At 36.1% G+C, this 26,945-nt stretch overlaps 1 protein-coding gene across 1 annotated transcript in view; it reads left to right on the forward strand.

Moving 5' to 3' along the window:
* The window catches only part of LOC128661438 (patched domain-containing protein 3-like), a 58,431-nt gene that overhangs the window by 20,844 nt on the left and 10,642 nt on the right, over positions 1-26,945 (forward strand). The window lies entirely within an intron of this gene.

Below are 26,945 nucleotides of genomic sequence, written 5' to 3' on the forward strand. Positions count from 1 at the left end.
ATATATATATATCCGGAAAAGAGCACTCTCACCTTAGTCTTCAACTGCCAGGGTGCCAGTGGTTCAATATATAGGGAATAGAAGGCACTCTATGGTCTTCTTAGCAAAGGTTGTTTATTCAATCAAGCGTGACGTTTTGAGGACACACTCACTCCCCTTCCTCAGACAAGCAAACAAAAATCACAAGTGAGAGGAATTGCGCCAAAGCCATAGTCATGGCATTCCTCAGATATATATATATGAGAGAGATTTGGAAAAAGTGTGAATTTATTAGAGTTTAATGTGTTTGTATATCACTGTTTACAAAAACTAAGAAATTATTAATCATTTAATAGATGTGGAAATATTTGACAAAAAACACAATAAACAATGGCATTTAGGCAATCCCCACTATAATAAAATTGTTAGTGTATATATGCTCAAGAGATATTGAGCTATGTATAGATCTACTGGAGCGGGGTGGTGCTTTGCACTAGTCAATTTGCAAAACAAAGTGTGGAGCAAGGGAGTTCCACTGAAAGGGTGCAATCCCTGCACTCTATGCCCAGACTAAATGGCGAGATGATCCAGTTAAATTAAAATATAACTTTTATTCACTTTACTAAAAATAATGTACATAAACAAAACACATACAAAGTTAAAAATCGCAATGTGAGATGTACTCCTGATTAAGAGTGGTGTGGGGACTATAATTCTGACTGTAATACTGCCTTATATATCTGATATCTTAGTAGTCACCACAGATCATAGGAATACTAAAAAATTAGGTGCTCTGACAAAATGCAGAAGGACATTTGGCAGAAGGACATTTGTCAGACGGACATTTGGCTGACAGACAGAAAGCTAAAGAATGTTCCGATTTCGGCCGAGGGCAGATACGTTCCAGAGTGCTCTGTTCTAATCAGAGCCTCGGGCGCCGCAACTGCCTCTGGGAACCTTACCATGGGTCACAGGCCGCACGTTTTGTAATTCTCTGTCTGGGAAATTATCTATCTATCTATTTATCTATCAAATCTATCTATCTATCGTATCTATCAAATGTATCTATTGCATCTATTGATCTATCTATCTAATCTATGTATCTATCTATCTATCTATCAAATCTATCTATCTCGTGCCGGACTGTTATCTGACAGCCACTTGTGTTTCGGCCAAATGTCCATCAGCCAAGTGTCCGTCGGCCAAGTGTCCGTCGGCCAAGTGTCCGTCGGCTAAAAGTCCGGCCACGAAAAATTATTACCCTAAGAGATTTTTGTAACGTTGAGTGATCTGTACACACTGGGGTCTATTATTTATACAATGCACAATGTGCTAGTATATTATGGTATAAGGAAATAGTAGCGCTCCAATACATATTGTACATCTAGATACATTATATACTTTTGTGTTCATAAGTGGCTCGTCATATTTGCTAGTAATACTGGGATATGTAAATATAATTAGCCTCATTTGAGGTTATTTTTGTGTTGTGCTTGTGCACGTTTGATTATCCAGTCGAAAACACTCAGTTTCTGATGAAAGTTGTTACATTTGTATTGCTCAATGAAGCAGGTATAAGCTCTATAGTAGAAGGATGTTTGTATCAAAATGTAACCAGGACGTCTTGTTCTAGCTACTGATTTGTACTAATATTTGTATAGAGATTAGAAACAGACAAGTAATTTTGTGATACAAGAGCGGTAGCAATAAACTCACCATTCCATGGCAGTCTGTTGCTAAATAATATATCCTAACTCTATTTGTTTCTAATCTCTACAGTTAGATATACAAGTATTAGTACAAATCAGCAGCTAGAACAAGACGTCCTGGTTACATTTTGATACAAACAAAATGGCAGCATCTCACTGTACAATTTTATTATTATCAGTTATTTGTAAAGCGCCAACAAATTCTGCATCGCTATGTTAATTAGATGTAGATCAACATTTCTGAATGACGACAAAAAAAGAAAACTAGTGAGGGTGCTTCAACAGCGTATTAAATAACATAAAATAGTAACACAATCAATGGAAAATGGTATACTCACACACATGAAGCACCACCGGGTACTATTAACATGGAACAACTGTCTGTTGCCTTGCTCACTGGCTATCTAGTAAAATATTAGCTCATGAATGGTCTTTCTATGTAAACATATCAAACAGTAGAACCTAAAAACACTCAACTTCCTATCAAGGAACAAAGGGAACTATTTACTTTCTAAACTATACTGTAAAAACTGAAACGTGTTTCTCAGAAAAAAATCAACTGGCTGTCTCAACAGATCTAACACATTACATATATGGCACTGGGAGCTGTGGAACATGTGGGGATTCAGTCCATGACTAAGTGGACCCCAAGTAAGCACTCTGTATGTAGATTTCTTTGCAACCCCAAGTGTGTGTACATTATATTAGCATGGGGGGCATGCAGATAAATTGAAAGCGCTAAAGCTTAGGGACATATTTATCAAGCTCCGTATGGAGCTTGAAGCCCCGCCAGAAAAACAAGTTATGAAGCAGCGGTCTAAAGACTGCTGCTCCATAACCTGTCTGTCTGCTCTGAGGCGGCGGACAGACATCCCCGGATATAAACCCGATCGAACACAATCGGGTTGGTTGACACTCCCTGCTAGCGGCCAATTGGCCGCAAATTTGCAGGAGGCAGTATTGCACCAGCAGTTCACAAATACTACTGGTGCAATGATCAATACAGAGAGAGTATGCTGTCGGCATTTATCGATGTGCAGCGGACATGATCAGCAATATCAGCTCATGTCCGCTCGCACCTTCTTAAAAAGGCCCCTTAGAGTTTTACAGGGGTGTAGATATGATGATTTTGAACAAAAAAAAATATTTTAAAATTTTTGTCACAAATTATCACAACAATTTATGCATATTGTCATGCCAACCACATTGTTCTGCTGCAAATCCTGGCATACAGTTTAATAATGGCATGTATGTAATTACAAATTAGCCATCTCAGAGGCAGGACAACAGGCTCAATACCCAACAAGCACCTCACGATAATTAAAATGTTAAAACACACATTACACATCTATAAAAACATACTATCAACAGGTGATTCCTCACCATATGGTGACAACATAAAAAAGCATTTATCAGCTTCACATATCAAGCTCCCCTAAAGAGCAACAGTGGATACTCAGTGATCACTCTCCAGTTAACACTGCTCCCTGAAAATCTGCCCCTTTAATTCAATTTCTGTCAGCTCATTGGTGGGGTGACCAGTGACGTGCAGTGAGGTCAGAGGCTGGTGAGGCACTAGATATGATACGACTGAGAAACACATGTACAGAGGGCCGCAAGTACCCCCAACAGGGCAGGTTTAAATGATAGCTGAACCAGTACACAGGTGACATAATCAGGTGATGGGTGAGAGCAAGTTAGTAACCACTGAGTTACTGATCAGCTGATTACTTCACCTGTGCACTGATTCAGCTATAATGAAAACCTGGCCTGTTGGGGGTACTTGAGGACCATTGTTGAGAAACACTGCACTAAAGCACCAGCTCATCGGAAATGTATTGATTACCTGGAGAATAAAGCACACATACTCTGCTCACTGACACCCACACACACACACTCTGCTCACATACACACTCACACAATTCTGTGGCACAGTGCCAGTTACTAAGCAATTAGAACGATACACAATCTTTTCTCTACTCACTACTGTATTGTAAAAATAGAAATAATTTACCATACAAATTTTATATAAAGGACAAGTTATCAATACTGCCAACACAGCTGCTGCTGCAATATGGTGTTCAAGAAACGCACATGCATATCCCACTTAGGTATGCTCTTCAACAAAGGAAACCAAAGGATACCAAAATAATTAATACATAATAAAAGTAAAATAGAAAGTTTATTTATTTTTTGTGTGCAATTTCTATCTGAATGATGGAAATGTAATTATGACTTCCATGTTCCTTTCAAAAACTAATTTGATTTGCTGACATGGGGCCAATAACAGTTGATGCTAATTCTTAAAATATAAATAACTAGAAATGTCTATTAAAATAGCATGCTCTACATCAATAAAAGTTTAATTTCAAATGTCTCCCTTTGACTATGTGTTTAACCAGTTACTTTACAGTGGCATTATTTCTAAAAACATTTAACTGCAATAATTACATATATTTTTTAAATGACTCAGTATCTCCTTTTTATTAATATAAACTTGTATAAAAGCAGCACATATTAAAAACACAATGCAACAGCTTTCAATTGATTTGTGAATTACAAGTTAACAGCAGTCTTTAAATAAATGGAGACATAGAGAAAAATAAAAATAGATACTGCATCCTCTGGCTGAACAGACATAACATATATGGAGTTTGTACCAAATTAAATAAAATAACCATGAAAAAGGGAGGCTTAGCAATATTCAATGTCAAAAACTTTAATTTAAATAATGTGGACACTGCACACTTAACTTCCAACTCTGGGTTTTAAATTATGGATTTAAATTTGAATTGACCCTTTGACTTCCTGTCAGTATTGGGTTATGCTCACTTACTGTCCCCTCCTGTTAATGATCTGTATCTGAACACAATTTGTGAATCACAAGAGATGTAGAATATTACTTTACTGTTCTGCTTGGTGTCATCTGTTCTTAGGTTACGTCAGCTTCCAGTTGTGTCACATGACCCTGCTCACTGCATCCTCCTTCTGATTAATCTATATACCCTTCACTTGCTAGGAGGCATCAAGAGTGGTGCCTCCTATTGGTCCCAATTTTTGCTGCTAATATATTGACAGAACACAGGTGGCGCTGCAGCACAGCTTTTCCATTGACCCATGTACTGCAATGGAGTGAAGCATTCCTGTACCTGCCTCTTCATAGCATTACATGGGGGAAAATATTTTTTTTGGACTTTTTTTTTTTGTTTTAATTAAAATTTAATTAAGCTTTGGCCACATATGGCAGGGTAGGCACTGCCTCCCCTGCCTCTTATGAGTGCACGTCCCTGGGGGTGACTAGTCACAGAATTATAATCTGTCCCTTGCTAATTTTACTGAGTTTCACGATTGTTTTAGACCTTTGTCTATGGAGAATTATTATGAAATTCCTGAGACCAGTATCTCCAGCACCTTAGTTTATATTATTTATATTATATGTATGCATACTTTAAGTGTTTGTTTCATAAGGTGTATTTTACTTATCTAACTAAATTAATTTTCTCTAAATTGTTGCTGCTTATTTACTCAGTAGATATAAATATAAATAGATTGGACTTTTTTTCTCGACTCATTTCTTAAATATTGCACTTACTATTTATTGTATAATATTTCAATATTTAAACCACTTTAGTTTTATAATATTGGAGATTGTGTTCATATTTAGATTACTGAATAACTTTTCTCTAAGTCATTATAAGGGGGTTATGACACATTGCATTGGGAATCATTTGAAGGAATGTAAATCATAGAGAAATAAACACAAATTGACTAGGAGAGAGTTACAACAAAATCTAAATTACAATAGCTGTGATGATGTCTTAAATATTTAAATAATTTTCCCATGAGTGTTCCAGACAATTTTGATGCACTGCTACAGCTAAGAATTTTCTTAGTATCAGTGATCTTATTTAATTAGTAAAGGTAAAAACAAAACTAAAGGGTGAAGATAGACAAATGCTTGGGCTTGTGTTACATAATTAAAAAGGAAAAAAGCCACACTCATGCTTAGATATTTTAGCTTTGCTGACTTCAGTGTAAAGTGTAAATCTCTGGAAATTAACACATCCTGAGCAGTGCACAAGTTTAATAATAATTACATCCTTACTTCCTCTTAGTTCTTCCTTTAAGGTTGTTTGAAGACCTCTTATTTGCAAAAGAGACTGCCCTATGGGATGTTCTGCTGTCTGTTTAATCATAGGTAATGCAGGGAAAAGCTATTCCTATGTGTATATAAGCTTATACACATACAGTATATAAGGCTAATTGCTTATGAGAAGGTTCAGGATAAACCATCAAATCAAAGGGATATGGAACAGTGCACCTTTAGTAAAACCAAATATATTAAATAATAGTAAACTTAAAGCTTATGTTAACAGTGAACGCCCTACTTATTTTCTTGTAAGTGAGCATTTAGAAATTCTCACTGTAGCTACTACCATCAGGGAGATGAGAGAGCTGACATGATGATAACTTAAGTTGCATTCTGCCTCTGCTGAGCATGGGCAAAACTGACTTTCTCTTTCGATTGCAATCACTAAAACAGATCAAGTTACTCTAGAAGATTTAAGACAACAAATAGATAAGCCTTCAATTAGAGATCCCAGCCATCTTGCAGGGCTGTGACAGGAAGTAATGGACACTGCACAAATTAAGTTAAAAAAAGAAAAGAAATATACTGTAAAATCCTTTTAAATTTATTATTAATACATATTGCAATGATTTCTATTAAGTATAAACCCACTGCTTAGTTCATTTTTTACAACAATGATACAGTTGTTTTATATACCTTTAATATTTCCCTTGTGGATTTTTTATCAAATGATTTTAAGAGACTTTAAAGATTAAGGAGCTTTTTCCTCCTTCTTCCAGGTCTGTTTTTTCATCAATTACCCAGAAAATTATTTGGTGAAGATGCATGGCATCTTTTCCTTAGTTAAAGATGACAAGATGAAAATATCCTCTAAAATGAAAACGTTGTATACAGGCAGTCCCCGGGTTACAGACATCCTACTTAAGTACAACTCATACTTACAAACAGAGAAAATAGAGCTTTATTGCCAATCCTTCTTTACAGGATAAACCAAAATACTCAAAATCCAATTGTCACAAGGACAGAAAGTGATGTGAAATTTTCTGAACAGGGGCACAGATAGCAAAACAAACTTTTCCCTATGCTTTCCAAAACTAAAAAAATGTTTGGCTAGAGTTTCACCTAAATAAAGTGCCTGTTCCAACTTACATACAAATTCAACTTAAGAACAAACCTACAGAACCTATCTTGTTCGTAACCTGGGGACTACCTGTACTATCCTTAAAGACTAAGCCACCTGTAATGGATGCTGCCTCTTACTTCAATAATATAATGCATTTTTACCCTTTCTATAGAGTAGGTCAATTTAGATATATTAGGCAAGAGGTGTTCAACCTTTTCAAATGAGGGGATACAATAATTATGACCTTCGTAGTGTTACCCTCTGATATTTTCTTTTAACAATACTCCACTTCTTTAATTCTCTGTTTTATTACTTACAATCTATTGGGGAAAATGTATATTCCTTTGATATGCAGCCTGCTCATACTTTTACTTTTTTGTTTGTTTTTATAAAAAAAAACATGAGTCATAGTGCCTTCATAGTATTAATTTCTATTGTTGCTACCGAGCCCTAAGAAGAAGGCTAACACTCCTAAGCCAAAGATCACATCAGCCAACCACATCACACATCTTTCTGGAATCAAGAGTCAGGTCCAGCACGTGTTCCTCTAAGTGTCTGGAGTAAGTAACATGATAAATTAATAAATATTAGTATGACCAATCCAATATGAACATTATGAGATCATCTTTGACAAAGCTGAGGCAAAATAAGTCAAATGACTCTGAGGGGTCAGAGGACTTGCTACTGAAATGGTCTGTTCTTATATTTTTGATACTTATATTAAACTAAAAGATGTAATCCTTCTTTGGCTGCAATTTGTGAGTTGGACTGTATAAGTGCTAACCGATCATAATATAATATCAAAGTGCTCTTAGTGTTCAATACACATATAATGCTAGATTACAAGTTGAGCGCAAAATATCGCTTCCAGAAAGCTAGCCAATTGTAATGGTTGGCTGGTTATTTATCACGCGCCCGTGAACAGGCAAATTTGCCCGTTTGTTGGTGCGTGATAAATTAGCACTCCACTTGTAATCTATAGTCCATAATGTTTACATTGGATTGGTCATACTAATACTTCGTACAGTGGTTTGTTGCATGGTGATTGTAACTCAGTAGGTCTTTTCTCAAGTGTAAAAAAGAAGCACTTTATAGATGTTTGGTAAACAATATGATAAATCAACTTCCAAATCACTGTTCCGTGTTAACAAAACTCATTTTGTCTGAAATAATGAAAAATAATGGAAGTTTTTCTAGTAGTAAAACTAAAAACTATGAGCAAAATTTAAAAGGAATTATGAAAGGAAGGCTGGAATTATAATAGCTAATTGCTAGCTTTGATAGGAGCCTCCATCGTTTTCTGAAAGCTTTCTTTGCAATAGGAAGATTGCTATTTTATACTAGGTACTGGGAAAGATACCTGCAAATGGTTTACTATAGCAATACAGAACTTTTGCAAGCCCAGCAGTTTCTCTAGCATTATGGTACTCCATAGTGTATTGTGATTTGTTCACTTAAAGCTGTACATTTTTGGAAGACAAATTTTAAACAAAATTGTATTCATTTGTGTTTTCTGCCATCAGATTGTTCTGTTTTTGTAACCGAATAAAGAAAAGAGTAGTAGTGCTATGTAAATATTTATTTCCCATAGGTGAGAGCATACTTTAAAATTAAATTTGACATATGTTTTTTGATATTTATTGAATCTTGGAAGCCAAAAAATGTACCTGCCTCAATTCATGGGTAATATTGATTATGTTAAAGTTAAAATAAAGCTTTGTCATCATGTCATTTAAGGAAATATCTCATTCTGATTTGAGCATCTATAAGTTGTTGAATCTGGGTGGGACAAGGTTTTTGGTTTGACAATGAAATTGGTTCAAAATAATAAAAAACATAATTTATGTAAGAACTTACCTGATAAATTCATTTCTTTCATATTAGCCAGAGTCAATGAGCTAGTGACGTATGGGGATATACATTCCTACCAGGAGGGGCAAAGTTTCCCAAACCTCAAAATGCCTATAAATACACCCCTCACCACACCCACAAATCAGTTTAACGCATAGCCAAGAAGTGGGGTGATAAGAAAAAAGTACGAAAGCATAAAAAATAAGGAATTGGAATAATTGTGCTTTATACAAAAAAAATCATAACCACCACAAAAAGGGTGGGCCTCATGGACTCTTGCTAATATGAAAGAAATGAATTTATCAGGTAAGTTCTTACATAAATTATGTTTTCTTTCATGTAATTAGCAAGAGTCCATGAATTAGTGACGTATGGGATAATGACTACCCAAGATGTGGATCTTCCACGCAAGAGTCACTAGAGAGGGAGGGATAAAATAAAGACAGCCAATTCCGCTGAAAATAATCCACACCCAAAACAAAGTTTAAATCTTATAATGAAAAAAACTGAAATCATAAGCAGAAGAATCAAACTGAAACAGCTGCCTGAAGTACTTTTCTACCAAAAACTGCTTCAGAAGAAGAAAACACATCAAAATGGTAGAATTTAGTAAAAGTATGCAAAGAAGACCAAGTTGCTGCTTTGCAAATCTGATCAACCGAAGCTTCATTCCTAAATGCCCAGGAAGTAGAAACTGACCTAGTAGAATGAGCTGTAATCCTTTGAGGCGGAGTTTTACCCGACTCGACATAAGCATGATGAATTAAAGATTTCAACCAAGATGCCAAAGAAATGGCAGAAGCCTTCTGACCTTTCCTAGAACCGGAAAAGATAACAAATAGACTAGAAGTCTTTCAGAAATTCTTAGTAGCTTCAACATAATATTTCAAAGCTCTAACTACATCCAAAGAATGCAATGATTTCTCCTTAGAATTCTTAGGATTAGGACATAATGAAGGAACCACAATTTCTCTACTAATGTTGTTAGAATTCACAACCTTAGGTAAAAATTTAAAAGAAGTTTGCAACACCGCCTTATCCTGATGAAAAATCAGAAAAGGAGACTCACAAGAAAGAGCAGATAATTCAGAGACTCTTCTGGCAGAAGAGATGGCCAAAAGGAACAAAACTTTCCAAGAAAGTAATTTAATGTCCAAAGAATGCATAGGTTCAAACGGAGGAGCTTGAAGAGCCCCCAGAACCAAATTCAAACTCCAAGGAGGAGAAATTGACTTAATGACAGGTTTTATACGAACCAAAGCTTGTACAAAACAATGAATATCAGGAAGATTAGCAATCTTTCTGTGAAAAAGAACAGAAATAGCAGAGATTTGTCCTTTCAAGGAACTTGCAGACAAACCTTTATCCAAACCATCCTGAAGAAACTGTAAAATTCTCGGAATTCTAAAAGAATGCCAGGAAAAATGATGAGAAAGACACCAAGAAATATAAGTCTTCCAGACTCTATAATATATCTCCCTAGATACGGATTTACGAGCCTGTAACATAATATTAATCACAGAGTCAGAGAAACCTCTTTGACTAAGAATCAAGCGTTCAATCTCCATACCTTTAAATTTAAGGATTTGAGATCCTGATGGAAAAAAGGACCTTGTGACAGAAGGTCTGGTCTTAACGGAAGAGTCCACGGTTGGCAAGAGGCCATCCGGACAAGATCCGCATACCAAAACCTGTGAGGCCATGCTGGAGCCACCAGCAGAACAAACGAGCATTCCTTCAGAATCTTGGAGATTACTCTTGGAAGAAGAACTAGAGGCGGAAATATATAGGCAGGATGATACTTCCAAGGAAGTGACAACGCATCCACTGCTTCCGCTTGAGGATCCCTGGATCTGGACAGGTACCTGGGAAGTTTCTTATTTAGATGAGAAGCCATCAGATCTATTTCTGGAAGACCCCACATTTGAACAATCTGAAGAAATACCTCTGGGTGAAGAGACCATTTGCCCGGATGTAACGTTTGGCGACTGAGATAATCCGCTTCCCAATTGTCTATACCTGGGATATGAACTGCAGAAACTAGACAGGAGCTGGATTCCGCCCATACCAGAATTCGAGATACTTCTTTCATGGCCAGAGGACTGTGAGTCCCTCCTTGATGATTGATGTATGCCACAGTTGTGACATTGTCTGTCTGAAAACAAATGAACGATTCTCTCTTTAGAAGAGGCCAAGACTGAAGAGCTCTGAAAATTGCATGGTGTTCCAAAATATTGATCGTTAATCTCACCTCCTGAGATTCCCAAACCCCTTGTGCTGTCAGAGACCCCTAAACAGCTCCCCAACCTGTCAGACTTGCATCTGTTGAAATTACAGTCCAGGTCGGAAGAACAAAAGAAGCCCCCTGAACTAAACAATGGTGATCTGTCCACCACGTCAGAGAGTGTCGTACAATCGGTTTTAAAGATATTAATTGAGATATCTTTGTGTAATCCCTGCACCACTGGTTCAGCATACAGAGCTGAAGAGGTCGCATGTGAAAATGAGCAAAGGGGATCGCATCCGATGCAGCAGTCATAAGACCTAGAATTTCCATGCATAAGGCTACCGAAGGGAATGATTGTGATTGAAGGTTTCGACAAGCTGAGATCAATTTTAGACGTCTCTTGTCTGTCAGTGACAGAGTCATGGACACTGAATCTATCTGGAAACCTAAAAAGGTAACCCTTGTTTGAGGAATCAATTAACTTTTCTGTAAATTGATCCTCCAACCATGATCTTGAAGAAACAACACAAGTCGATTCGTATGAGATTCTGCTAAATGTGAATTCTGAGCAAGTACCAAGATATCGTCCAAATAAGGAAATACCACAATACCCTGTTCTCTGATTACAGACAGAAGGGCACCGAGAACCTTTGTAAAAATCCTTGGAGCTGTTGCTAGGCCAAACGGCAGAGCCACAAACTGGTAATGCTTGTCTAGGAAAGAGAATCTCAGAAACTTATAGTGATCTGGATGAATCGGAATATGCAGATATGCATCCTGTAAATCTATTGTGGACATATAATGCCCTTGCTGAACAAAAGGCAGAATAGTCCTTATAGTTACCATTTTGAATGTTGGTATCCTTACATAACGATTCAATATTTTTAGATCCAGAACTGGTCTGAAGGAATTCTCCTTCTTTGGTACAATGAAGAGATTTGAATAAAACCCCAGTCCCTGTTCCAGAACTGGAACTGGCATAATTACTCCAGCCAACTCTAGTTCTGAAACACATTTCAGAAATGCTTGAGCCTTTGCTGGATTTACTGGGACACGGGAAAGAAAAAAACATAATTTATGTAAGAACTTACCTGATAAATTAATTTCTTTCATATTAGCAAGAGTCCATGTGCTAGTGACGTATGGGATATACATTCCTACCAGGAGGGGCAAAGTTTCCCAAACCTCAAAATGCCTATAAATACACTCCTCACCACACCCACAAATCAGTTTAAGCCAAGAAGTGGGGTGATAAGAAAAAAGTGCGAAGCATAAATATAAGGAATTGGAATAATTGTGCTTTATATATAAAAAAATCATAACCACCACAAAAAAAGGGTGGGCCTCATGGACTCTTGCTAATATGAAAGAAATGAATTTATCAGGTAAGTTCTTACATAAATTATGTTTTCTTTCATGTAATTAGCAAGAGTCCATGAGCTAGTAACGTATGGGATAATGACTACCCAAGATGTGGATCTTCCACGCAAGAGTCACTAGAGAGGGAGGGATAAAATAAAGACAGCCAATTCCGCTAAAAAAAATCCACACCCAAAAATAAAGTTTAAATCTTATAAAGAAAAAAACTGAAAATATAAGCATTAGATTCAAACTGAAAAAGCTGCCTGAAGTACTTTTTTACCAAAGACAGCTTCAGAAGAAGAAAACACATCAAAATGGTAGAATTTAGTAAAAGTATGCAAAGAAGACCAAGTTGCTGCTTTGCAAATCTGATCGACCGAAGCTTCATTCCTAAACGCCCAGGAAGTAGAAACTGACCTAGTAGAATGAGCTGTAATCCTTTGAGGCAGAGTTTTACCCGACTCGACATAAGCATGATGAATTAAAGATTTCAACCAAGATGCCAAAGAAATGGCAGAGGCCTTCAGACCTTTCCTAGAACCGGAAAAGATAACAAATAGACTAGAAGTCTTTCGGAAATTCTTAGGAGCTTCAACATAATATTTCAAAGCTCTAACTACATCCAAAGAATGCAATGATTTCTCCTTAGAATTCTTAGGATTAGGACATAATGAAGGAACCACAATTTCTCTACTAATGTTGTTGGAATTCACAACCTTAGGTAAAAATTTAAAAGAAGTTCGCAACACCGCCTTATCCTGGTGAAAAATCAGAAAAGGAGACTCACAAGAAAGAGCAGATAATTCAGAAACTCTTCTGGCAGAAGAGATGGCAAAAAGGAACAAAACTTTCCAAGAAAGTTATTTAATGTCCAATGAATGCATAGGTTCAAACGGAGGAGCTTGAAGAGCCCTCAGAACCAAATTCAAACTCCAAGGAGGAGAAATTGACTTAATGACAGGTTTTATACGAACCAAAGCTTGTACAAAACAATGAATATCAGGAAGATTAGCAATCTTTCTGTGAAAAAGAACAGAAAGAGCAGAGATTTGTCCTTTCAAGGAACTTGCAGACAAACCTTTATCCAAACCATCCTGAAGAAACTGTAAAATTCTCGGAATTCTAAAAGAATGCCAGGAAAAATGATGAGAAAGACACCAAGAAATATAAGTCTTCCAGACTCTATAATATATCTCCCTAGATACAGATTTACGAGCCTGTAACATAGTATTAATCACAGAGTCAGAGAAACCTCTTTGACTAAGGATCAAGCGTTCAATCTCCATACCTTTAAATTTAAGGATTTCAGATCCTGATGGAAAAAAGGACCTTGCGACAGAAGGTCTGGTCTTAATGGAAGAGTCCACGGTTGGCAAGAGGCCATCCGGACAAGATCCGCATACCAAAAACTGTGAGGCCATGCTGGAGCTACCAGCAGAACAAACGAGCATTCCTTCAGAATTTTGGAGATTACTCTTGGAAGAAGAACTAGAGGTGGAAAGATATAGACAGGATGATACTTCCAAGGAAGTGACAATGCATCCACTGCTACCGCTTGAGGATCCCTGGATCTGGACAGATACCTGGGAAGTTTCTTGTTTAGATGAGAGGCCATCAAATCTATTTCTGGAAGTCCCCACATTTGAATAATCTGAAGAAAATACCTCTGGGTGAAGAGACCATTCGCCCGGATGTAACGTTTGGCGACTGAGATAATCCGCTTCCCAATTGTCTATACCTGGGATAAGAACCGCAGAAACTAGACAGGAGCTGGATTCCGCCCATACCAGAATTCGAGATACTTCTTTCATAGCCAGAGGACTGTGAGTCCCTCCTTGATGATTGATGTATGCCACAGTTGTGATATTGTCTGTCTGAAAACAAATGAACGATTCTCTCTTTAGAAAAGGCCAAGACTGAAGAGCTCTGAAAATTGCACGGAGTTCCAAAATATTGATCGGTAATCTCACCTCCTGAGATTCACAAACCCCTTGTGCTGTCAGAGACCCCCACACAGCTCCCCAACCTGTAAGACTTGCATCTGTTGAAATTACAGTCCAGGTCGGAAGAACAAAAGAAGCCCCCTGAACTAAACGATGGTGATCTGTCCACCACGTCAGAGAGTGTCGTACAATTGGTTTAAAAGATATTAATTGAGATATCTTTGTGTAATCCCTGCACCACTGGTTCAGCATACAGAGCTGAAGAGGTCGCATGTGAAAACGAGCAAAGGGGATCGCGTCCGATGCCGCAGTCATAAGACCTAGAATTTCCATGCATAAGACTACCGAAGGGAAAGATTGTGACTGAAGGTTTCGACAAGCTGATATCAATTTTAGACGTCTCTTGTCTGTCAAAGATAGAGTCATGGACACTGAATCTATCTGAAAACCTAAAAAGGTTACCTGAGTCTGAGGAATCAATGAACTTTTTGGTAAATTGATCCTCCAACCATGATGTTGAAGAAACAACACAAGTCGATTCGTATGAGATTCTGCTAAATGTGAAGACTGAGCAAGTACCAAGATATCGTCCAAATAAGGAATACCACAATACCCTGTTGTCTGATTACAGACAGAAGGGCACCAAGAACCTTCGTAAAAATTCTTGGAGCTGTAGCTAGGCCAAACGGCAGAGCCACAAACTGGTAATGCTTGTCTAGGAAAGAGAATCTCAGAAACTGATAGTGATCTGGATGAATCGGAATATGCAGATATGCAACCTGTAAATCTATTGTAGACATATAATGCCCTTGCTGAACAAAAGGCAGGATAGTCCTTACAGTTACCATTTTGAATGTTGGTATCCTTACATAACGATTCAATATTTTTAGATCCATAACTGGTCTGAAGGAATTTTCCTTCTTTGGTACAATGAAGAGATTTGAATAAAACCCCAGTCCCTGTTCCAGAGCTGGAACTGGCATAATTACTCCAGTCAACTCTAGATCTGAAACACATTTCAGAAATGCTTGAGCCTTCGCTGGGTTTACTGGGACACGGAAAGAAAAAATCTCTTTGCAGGAGGCCTTATCTTGAAGTCAATTCTGTACCCTTCTGAAACAATGTTCTGAATCCAAAGATTGTGAACGGAATTGATCCAAATTTCTTTGAAAAAACGTAATCTGCCCCCTACCAGCTGAGCTGGAATGAGGGCCGCACCTTCATGTGGACTTAGGAGCTGGCTTTGATTTTCTAAAAGGCTTGGATTTATTCCAGACTGGAGATGGTTTCCAAACTGATACTGCTCCAGAGGATGAAGGATCAGGTTTTTTGTTCCTTGTTGTGACGAAAGGAACGAAAACGATTATTACCCTGGAAAGAAAGGGAAAGCAAAGTTGACTTAGAAGACATATCAGCATTCCAAGTTTTAAGCCATAAAGCTCTTCTAGCTAAAATAGCTAGAGACATATACCTGACATCAACTCTAATGATATCAAAGATGGCATCACAAATAAAATTATTAGCATGTTGAAGAAGATTAACAATGCTATGAGAATTATGATCTGTTACTTGTTGCGCTAAAGCTTCTAACCAAAAGATGAAGCTGCAGCAACATCCGCTAAAGATATAGCAGGTCTAAGAAGATTACCTGAACACAAGTAAGCTTTTCTTAGAAAGGATTCAATTTTCCTATCTAAAGGATCCTTAAAGGAAATACCATCTGCCGTAGGAATAGTAGTACACTTAACAAGAGTAGAGACAGCCCCATCAACTTTAGGGATTTTGTCCCAAAACTCTAATCTGTCAGATGGCACAGGATATAATTGCTTAAAACATTTAGAAGGAGTAAATGAATTTACCAAATTATTCCATTCCCTGGAAATTACTTCAGAAATAGCACTAGGGACAGGAAAAAACTTCTGGAATAACTACAGGAGATTTAAAAACCTTATCTAAACGTTTAGATTTAGTATCAAGAGGACCAGAATCCTCAATTTCTAATGCAATTAGGACTTCTTTAAGTAAAGAATGAATAAATTCCATTTTAAATAAATATGAAGATTTATCAGCATCAACCTCTGAGACAGAATCCTCTGAACCAGAAGAACCATTATCAGAATCAGAATGATGATGTTCATTTAAAAATTCATCTGAAAAATGAGAAGTTTTAAAAGACTTTTTACGTTTACAAGAAGGAGGAATAACAGACATAGCCTTCTTAATGGATTTAGAAACAAAATCTCTTATATTATCAGGAACACTCTGAGTATTAGATGTTGACAGAACAGCAACAGGTAATGTAACAGTACTAAAGGAAATATTATCTGCATTAACAAGTTTGACATGACAAAACAGTACAAACAACAGCTGGAGGAACAGATACCATAAGTTTACAGTAGATTCACTTAGCTTTGGTAGCTCCAGCCCCAGGCAGCGATTTTCCAGAAGTATCTTCTGACTCAGTTTCAACGTGGGACATCTTGCAATATGTAATAGAAAAAACAACATATAAAGCAAAATTGATCAAATTCCTTAAATGACAGTTTCAGGAATGGGAAAAAAATGCCAGTGAACAAGCTTCTAGCAACCAGAAGCAATAAAAAATGAGACTGAAATAATGTGGAGACAATAGAGACGCCCATATTTTTTTTAGCGCCAAAAATGACGCCCACATTATTTGGCGCCTAAATGCTTTTGGCGCCAAAAATGACGCCACATCCGGAACGCCGACACTTTTGGCGCAAAAGAACGTAAAAAATTACGCAACTTCCGGCGACACGTATGACGCCGGAAACAGAAAAAAAAAATTTGCGCCAAAAAAGTCAGCGCTAAGAATGAGACAATAAAATGAAGCATTTTCAGCCCCCGCGAGCCTAACAGCCCACAGGGAAAAAGTCAAATTTTTAAGGTAAGAAAAAAATGATTTATTCATATGCATTATCCCAAATATGAAACTGACTGTCTGAAATAAGGAATGTTGAACATCCTGAGTCAAGGCAAATAAATGTTTGAACACATATATTTAGAACTTTATAAAAAAGTGCCCAACCATAGCTTAGAGTGTCACAGAAAATAAGACTTACTTACCCCAGGACACTCATTTACATGTTGTAGAAAGCCAAACCAGTACTGAAACGAAAATCAGCAGAGGTAATGGTATATAAATAAGAGTATATCGTCGATCTGAAAAGGGAGGTAAGAGATGAATCTCTACGACCGATAACAGAGAACCTATGAAATAGACCCCGTAGAAGGAGATCATTGAATTCAAATAGGCAATACTCTCCTCACATCCCTCTGACATTCACTGCACGCTGAGAGGAAAACCGGGCTCCAACCTGCTGCGGAGCGCATATCAACGTAGAATCTAGCACAAACTTACTTCACCACCTCCATAGGAGGCAAAGTTTGTAAAACTGATTTGTGGGTGTGGTGAGGGGTGTATTTATAGGCATTTTGAGGTTTGGGAAACTTTGCCCCTCCTGGTAGGAATGTATATCCCATACGTCACTAGCTCATGGACTCTTGCTAATTACATGAAAGAAATCTCTTTGCAGGAGGCCTTATCTTGAAGCCAATTCTGTACCCTTCTGAAACAATGTTTTGAATCCAAAGATTGTGAATTGAATTGATCCAAATTTGTTTGAAAAAACGTAATCTGCCCCCTACCAGCTGAGCTGGAATGAGGGCCGCACCTTTATGTGGACTTGGGAGCTGGTTTTGGTTTTCTAAAAGGCTTGGACTTATTCCAGACTGGAGATGGTTTCCAAACTGATACCGCTCCTGAGGGCGAAAGATCAGGCTTTAGTTCCTTATTGTGACGAAAGGAACGAAAACGATTATTAGACCTAAATTTACCTTTAGATTTTTTATCCTGTGGTAAAAAAGTTCCTTTCCCTCCAGTAACAGTTGAGATAATAGAATCCAACTGAGAACCAAATAATTTATTACCCTGGAAAGAAAGGGAAAGCAAAGTTGACTTAGAAGATATATCAGCATTCCAAGTTTTAAGCCATAAAGTTCTTCTAGCTAAAATAGCTAGAGACATATACCTGACATCAACTCTAATGATATCAAAGATGGCATCACAAATAAAGTTATTAGCATGTTGAAGAAGATTAACAATGCTATGAGAGTTATGATCTGTTACTTGTTGCGCTAAAGCTTCTAACCAAAAAGTTGAAGCTGCAGCAACATCCGCTAAAGATATAGCAGGTCTAAGAAGATTACCTGAACATAAGTAAGCTTTTCTTAGAAAGGATTCAATCTTCCTATCTAAAGGATCCTTAAAGGAAGTACTATCTGCCGTAGGAATAGTAGTACGTTTAGCAAGAGTAGAGACAGCCCCATCAACCTTAGGGATTTTGTCCCAAAATTCTAATCTGTCAGATGGCACAGGATATAATTGCTTAAAACGTTTAGAAGGAGTAAATGAATTACCCAAATTATTCAATTCCCTGGAGATAACTTCAGAAATAGCATCAGGGACAGGAAAAACTTCTGGAATAAGTACAGGAGATTTAAAAACCTTATTTAAACGTTTAGATTTAGTATCAAGAGGACCAGAATCCTCTATTTCTAAAGCAATTAAAACCTCTTTAAGTAAAGAACGAATAAATTCCATTTTGAATAAATATGAAGATTTATCAGCATCAACCTCTGAGACAGAATCCTCTGAACCAGAGGAACCACTATCAGAATCAGAATGATGATGTTCATTTAAAAATTCATCTGAAAAATTAGAAGTTTTAAAAGACCTTTTGCGTTTACTAGAAGGGGGAATAACAGACATAGCCTTCTTAATAGATTTAGAAACAAAATCTCTTATGTTAACAGGAACACTCTGAGTATTAGATGTTGATGGAACCACAACAGGTAATGTAACATTACTAAAGGAAATATTATCTGCATTAACAAGTTTGTCATGACATTCATTACAAACAACAGCTGGAGGAACAGATACCATAAGTTTACAACAGATACACTTAACTTTGGTAGTTCCAGCACCAGGCAGCGTTTTTCCAGAAGTATCTTCTAACTCAGTGTCAATCTGGGACATCTTGCAATATGTAATAGAAAAAACAACATATAAAGCAAAATTGATCAAATTCCTTAAATGACAGTTTCAGGAATGGGAAAAAATGCCAGTGAACAAGCTTATAGCAACCAGAAGCAAAACATGATGAGACTTAAATAATGTGGAAACAAAAGTGACGCCCATATTTTTTTAGCGCCAAATGACGCCACATCCGGAACGACAACACTTTTGGCGCAAAAAAACGTCAAAAAATGACGCAACTTCCGGCGACACGTATGACGCCGGAAACAGAAAAAACTTTTTGCGCAAAAAAAGTCCGCACCAAGAATGACGCAATAAAATGAAGCATATTTAGCCCCCGCGAGCCCACAGGAAAAAAGTCAAATTTTAAGGTAAGAAAAAAATTGATTTATTGAAATGCATTATCCCAAATATGAAACTGACTGTCTGAAATAAGGAACGTTGAACATCCTGAGTTAAGGCAAATAAATGTTTGAATACATATATTTAGAACTTTATACAAAAGTGCCCAACCATAGCTTAGAGTGTCACAGAAAATAAGACTTACTTACCCCAGGACACTCATCTACATGTAGTAGAAAGCCAAACCAGTACTGAAACGAGAATCAGTAGAGGTAATGGTATATAAGAGTATATCGTCGATCTGAAAAGGGAGGTAAGAGATGAATCTCTACGACCGATAACAGAGAACCTATGAAATAGACCCCGTAGAAGGAGATCATTGAATTCAAATAGGCAATACTCTCCTCACATCCCTCTGACATTCACTGCAGGCTGAGAGGAAAACCGGGCTCCAACCTGCTGCAGAGCGCATATCAATGTAGAATCTAGCACAAACTTACTTCACCACCTCCATAGGAGGCAAAGTTTGTAAAACTGATTTGTGGGTGTGGTGAGGGGTGTATGTATAGGCATTTTGAGGTTTGGGAAACTTTGCCCCTCCTGGTAGGAATGTATATCCCCATACGTCACTAGCTCATGGACTCTTGCTAATTACATGAAAGAAATTATTGTTAATAAGGTATAATACCTTTGTCTAGCTATATTAATTAATTTAAAGAAAAATGTTAGTGCAACAACAAAACACTCTAATTTCAAGTTGTCTAAATACATTATTTTAATAGTCATTAGAAATTAGTAATGAAGTTTTTTTTATTATTATTTTGTTTGAGTAATTGCTATCATAGGTGTTAACAGAATAAAAACATTCAAACATAATGATATTAATATATAATTATAATGTTAATAACCAACCATTTTTCTTTACTCTAAAACAAGTATCTAGCAAGATAAGCAGATAAGAAATTGTCCTTTTTACAACAGTCATGTGATATCTATAGGCTTCTGTTATTCCTCATGTGAAAGAATAGTCTGTTTTTGTTTTTTTTTTTTGTTTTTTTTTTTACATTACACCTTGTGTTTATTTTTTAAGGTATTACTGAATGTGCTCTTATGGTGATGTACCCTATGAGCAGAATTGTATGAATAAGGTTTTGTTTTTGTTCCTCCCCCTGTAACAGGAAGTTGCTAAATAAAGTTGCTTGCACTGAGACAGACAGAGTGTGCATGTGTGTTTTTCCTACACTATCATTTAAAGCAATTTTTATCCCCAATTATCCAACACTCACTCAAATTGCAACAATAATGGATTAAGAAATTGCAATTTTGGATTATGTGCTGTCTAGAAGAGATTATACTATTTAAAGGTACTGTAAACACCTTGAGATTTTAATATAAAAAGTTTAAGTGTGCGTAGTAAAACAACTTTGTAGAATAAATTCATTATTTTAAGGGATAGTAAACACCAAAATTGTTATTGTTTAAAAATATAGATAATCCCTTTATTTACCATTCCCCAGTTTTGCATAACCAACACTTTAATAGAAATATACTTTTTACCTCTGTGATTACCATGTATCTAAGCTTCTGCTGACTGCCTCCTTTTATCATATCTTTTGACAGAGTTCCATTACAGGCAATTAGTGCTGCCTCTTAAATAACTTTACGTGCATGAGCTCAGTGTTATCTATATGAAACACATGAACTAACGCCCTCTAGCTGTGAAAAACTGTGAAATGCAAAGGCAGCCTTTAAGGGCTTAGAAATTAGCATATGAGCCTACCTAGGTTTAGCTTTCAACTAAGAATAACAAAAGAACAAAGCAAATTTGATGATAAAAGTAAATTTGAAAGTTGTTTAAAATTACATGCTCTATCTGAATCATGAAAGGTTCATTTGGACTTTACTATCCATTTAATTTGCCCTTTTTTCATGTAATTTAGTTCTGAAAACTGTGGCTTTCTAATTCTCAGAACTGAAAAAGCAATCTTCCTACTAACCCTGTTACATATCTTTATTATCTAATTGGTTTTAACAGATAACAACTGTAAAACAATGTATTTTGTATTAACAATATGATCTGGTTAGCCTTGTCAGCTGCAGGCGTAAACACAGATTGGCTCCTCCAAATAACACAAGTGGTGGGTGGAGTTTGGGTATTGAAAGACAACTGAAGCGTAAAAAGACAATTTATTTAACATGTTTAGCTGTGGCTGACATGATATTCTTCAGAAGGTCAACAGAAGTGTCTTGTAATTACAAGGGGTTACCTTTTCCTTAATGTAAGTGGAGCCATGGGCTTATGAACTGATTTTTGGCTAACATAGAGATACAGTTCCAGAGCAATTTAACATGTATTACTCAATATATATTCTCTTTTTTATATTATGGGAAGACATAATCTTCTAAGTTTCTCAAGGCTGAGTTAAGAGTTTATTTAATGCCTTTCTCCAGGATCAGACTCTGGACATGTGTTCAAGTCTGTGGGGGGGGGGGGCTTTGTGGAAAACCATGAGCCCTATTCATATTTATTTATCCATTACAGTTTAATGCACCCAAATACTTTTTATCATAAACATCAAATTATTATGATTAAGGACAAAAATATTTGCAATAGTGAAAATAGGTTATTTAGATAAAATTCAGACAATTCAGGAAGAGGTAACACATCTATGAAACTGAATAAATACTCATTTTAGTTTTATATGATTACAATACTGTTGCAGGAATATTATCAAGATAGAAAGCATTAAGAACAAAACCACTATCTCAAATGAAAAAACTCATCTTATTAAATTAAAACTAATAGCATCTATATTTAAATCGCCTGTAGTTACAAATGTTCACAGATTAATGATCAATGGCAACCAATCAAAAGAAATATATATATATATATATATATATATATATATATATATATATATATATATATATATATAAATTAAAAGAGAGAAAAAGCTAATTGCCTAATGTGACAATTTCAAATTCAAGTACATCTTTATAGTAAATAAAAATCCATAAGACATTCAACACCTCAGTATTTTTGCTTTGCTCTTCCGTTGTCCATCACAGACTGGCCAGATAAACCTCCAACGTATCAAATGTCAGCCATAACGTGTAATCGGTGATGCAGCAGTGTTTCATTAGGTTAAATTAACTAATTAAAAACCTACAGTCTAACTTATACGCCCCTTATTTTCACCTGATGAAACAGTGGTGCCTAACTGAGAAACATGTTGTGAGAAATACTATTTTTATTAAAATACTATTTTTTCATCATACCACTGTTTTCCAATCATTATTCTGGTGTAGCTGGGTCCAAAAGAAGTTTGAATGACTAATAAGCTGCAAATCCAGAGGTGGGTTATCTGGCCGGTCTGTGACGGATAACTGAACTGCAAAGCAACAATACAGAGATGTTAAATCTGCTCAACGGCTCTTAAAGGTTCAGCCTGCTGGTGTCTACACATTTATAGTTCTGTAGTGATATATGTGAAGAAGAATACTTTAAATTACCATGACTAGTGGATTTAACATAATCATTTAGAGGCTGATGATAAAAGCTTCTCCTGCTTGGAGAGAAATTGCAGTGCAGAACTTACTGCATGCTAAAAGAAAAAGGGCGGAACCCTCCAGTACTGCGAGATCTCTCACAAGATTCTTGACAGGCAAATTTTGCTATACTTGTCTATGGGGTGTTCTCTGCATTTCTATATGTGAAGGAGAGACAAGCCCAGTGCAAAATAGCACTGCCTGATATGAGAGTTTTATTACACTTTTGATCATTTTTTGAAAGTTTTTGCGTTACTTTAACAAATTAGGATCATACTTTGTATATTTCTGTCTTTCTTACAAATTACATTGTACTTTTAATTTTCTCTTTTGGAAAATAAAACACTGCTTTAGAGCGAGGGGCATGGGAGTTCCCAGGGTTTGTTGGAAGCTCTTTCACAATTCTTGCGAAATGCTGTAAGCATTTTAAACAAGCTGGTCTCACTGAATTATCTCTCCAGCTGCATGCAGGTGAAGTTTGCTCAAAACTCACAATACACTTATTTAACTGACAGAAAAGTAATATAGCCTAAACTAGTGTCAAAAATAAGTTACATTGTAGTGAAAATATTTCAGCTTAATTTGTATTTGCTGCAAACTGATATTTTATATCAACCACAGATGTTCTCCAGTTAGCTGCTCTCTCTCCTGTGAAATTCTATATCACAGAGAGTTTCTATGGAAGGCATCTCTCATCTCTCTAGGAGTTTCATGATCCACCCTTTTTTCTTATAGAATTTAGTGAGTTCAGCCCTGTGAAGTCTACACTTTAATTCCTCTCCAAACTAGAATATTTGTTTATCAGGCTCATAGAAAGTAAAAAAGCTGCCAGTTTTTGTTTTATTTTAAATCAAATAAATACAAACTGCAATGTATTTTTTTAAAAGATAAGCATACATATACAAAGTATGAGCCTTATTTGTTAAAGTTACACTTAAACTGTCAAAGCATAATCAGAATTTGTAAAATTCCAATCCCATATTTACTGTTTTATACAAAATAAAATACAAAATAGAAAGTGCAAAGTTTAAATGTAATATAACTTAATCTGAAGTGTAAAGTAATATAATACAAAGAACAAAGTTGAAATTCAGCCGAACGAAAAGTTGAAATTCATGCAGTGCCATATTGCACAGGGCTTGTCTTTCCTTCAGATACAGAAATGCAGGGAATGCCCCTTGAAGAATTTCACTAGGAAATTCATCGTCATTTTATATCATCCCGTCTGAACAGAGGTTTAAATGAGAAGCAATTATTAATAGGAGTTTACATTAAGATCTTGTACAATACTACTGCAAAACAATCGCCTAGATTACGAGTTTTGTCGGTAAAGACCTGCTGGGCTAACGAGCCTTTATTTTCCAGCGCTCCCTTAAGTCAACGCTGGTATTACAAGTTTTCTGAATGGCTGCGTTAGCCTCAGAAAAGTGATCTTTGAGCCAAATTTAGCTCCACTTCAACCCTCAATACCAGCGTTGCAATTATTAACCCCTAATCTCCCGCCCCCAACGTCGCCGCTAATATAATAAAGTTATTAACACCTAAACCTAAGTCTAACCCTAACTCTAACACCCCCCTAAGTTAAATATAATTAAAATAAAACGAAATAAATTTACTTTAATTAAATAAATTATTCCTATTTAAAAGTAAATACTTACCTATAAAATAAACCATAAGATAGCTACAATATAACTAATAATTACATTGTAGCTATTTTATGATTTATATTTATTTTACAGGCAACTTTGATAGGTACAATAGCTCATGATAGGTACAATAGCTATTAAATAGTTAATAACTATTTAATAGCTATATGAACACGAAGGAAGATTGATATAAAGGGTATCAAAATTCCCAAAGCATGCACTTGCAGCACTCTGGGCCCTAACTAAGGAACAGAATTCCCCAACAGGATTTTAAAATATAACCTTTATTAATTATAAAATTTAAAAAAAACAAATTTGTTTGGTTGATACACACACGATTAAAATACACTCCAGTACCAAGATCAGTGTAGTGGGTTGTCTGTTAGATCACATAATATTATAATTAGGCCTATATGAATTAACCGTTACAAGTGATCTAAATTATAACCGATAAGGTTTGCTAGGTGGTGTTACCATAGAATTATAACCTACAGTGAAGAGCTAATGTTTCAGGAACAGAGTATTAATATATATATTTAATTCAACATACAGTATTAATTCATTGTCTGTATATAGTCTCCTATTCTTAACAAGGATTTCTTCCAGTTTAAGAAAAATAGGACACGTTTTATTATAATCAGCTTTAATGATTTTTATTACAGCGTAAATGGTAATTAATATACTTCTAGTAATTCACATTCAGTATTATTCCGTGTTATCCACAACATCAACCAGATAAAATCCATAGGGTCCGTGTGTCATAGTAGTTTGCTCAAATTTGATCCCAACTATAGTGGTTATGTTGATTTAATTGAGGCTGAATAGAATTAGTGAGTATAGCTAATAATAAAATTAAACAATCTATCAGCTTCAATATATCCCTGTGTCATGTCTATACGCACTAAGTGCTCAATAACCACTGGTGATGAGTGAATGGACACCCAAATATATTAACTGAAATGGCTTCTCGGTAGAAATATCAATTATGTATCTAGTTTTTTGGATAAATTAATATCAATATACTGTCAGTAAATCACTATTGTATAACTGGGAACTATTGTGATTGTTATCAATAACTGCTGTTCTCTAATTTAATGCTACAATATTACTGTTGTTCAAAACAGAACAGAAAAGCTTGTATCAAGTCGCAGTATAATGTGCAGGTATAGTAAGAGCTGCATTCATATACAAATACCAGCTAGTCTTGTAAATCTAACAACACAATAATAAGTATTAGCTTGATACTTTAAACTGATGAAAATATAGTGCTAGCAACACTGCAATAATCGAGTACAGTAGTTAGAATAGCTGTCACTATTTATACATATCGTTATGTACAAAATCGTGTAGTTAGTTTAAGCAATTAAGCTGAATCTGGCACTACCACAACTGAATGATTCTAAATTATATCCATTTCATGATAAAATAATCTGAAGTTATTAGTTATTTCAGTCGCTATGTTTACTCTATAGTCAGAGCTGTTAACGTGAATGTCACGTTTGTTGCTGATATTAATGCAGTCTGTTTTGAAATTGAAAAGTGATCAGGAAAGTAAAACGTCTTTTAGTTTGGTCCAACCTACATTCATACAGATAGCTTTAACAGCTAGACTGCGTCTGTCACAGCCCTGATTGTGCCTGTAATTAGTATTGCTGAATTAGCAACAAAGTGACTGTATAGGTGTAGCCAGTGCTCTTGTTCTAAAGTGGTCAAATAATGTGGATTTATAGCATTCAGTTTGATCCGAGCCACATTCTTTCGAAAGGGGTTTTTACAAATAGTTTTTATAACTAGACTAAGTCTGGCACAACTCAGACCATACATATAGTTAGTTATACTATGTAATAAGCAATATAAGCACAGCTTGTGCTGCAATTATGAGGTGGTTTGACAGACATTCATCGGTCATTCGGTTTTGTCATGCACACATTCATTCAGAAACTTTGTTAGCAATTAGATTAAGTCTGGCACAACCCAGGATGTGTATATAATTAATTGTACTCAGTTAGCAACGTGGTAGTGACATAGTTGCAGATAATTACAACTGATCAGATTGTTGTAGCAA

The sequence above is a fragment of the Bombina bombina genome, chromosome 5 (assembly GCF_027579735.1).
Source record: "Bombina bombina isolate aBomBom1 chromosome 5, aBomBom1.pri, whole genome shotgun sequence".
In the NCBI taxonomy this organism is placed as follows: domain Eukaryota; kingdom Metazoa; phylum Chordata; class Amphibia; order Anura; family Bombinatoridae; genus Bombina; species Bombina bombina.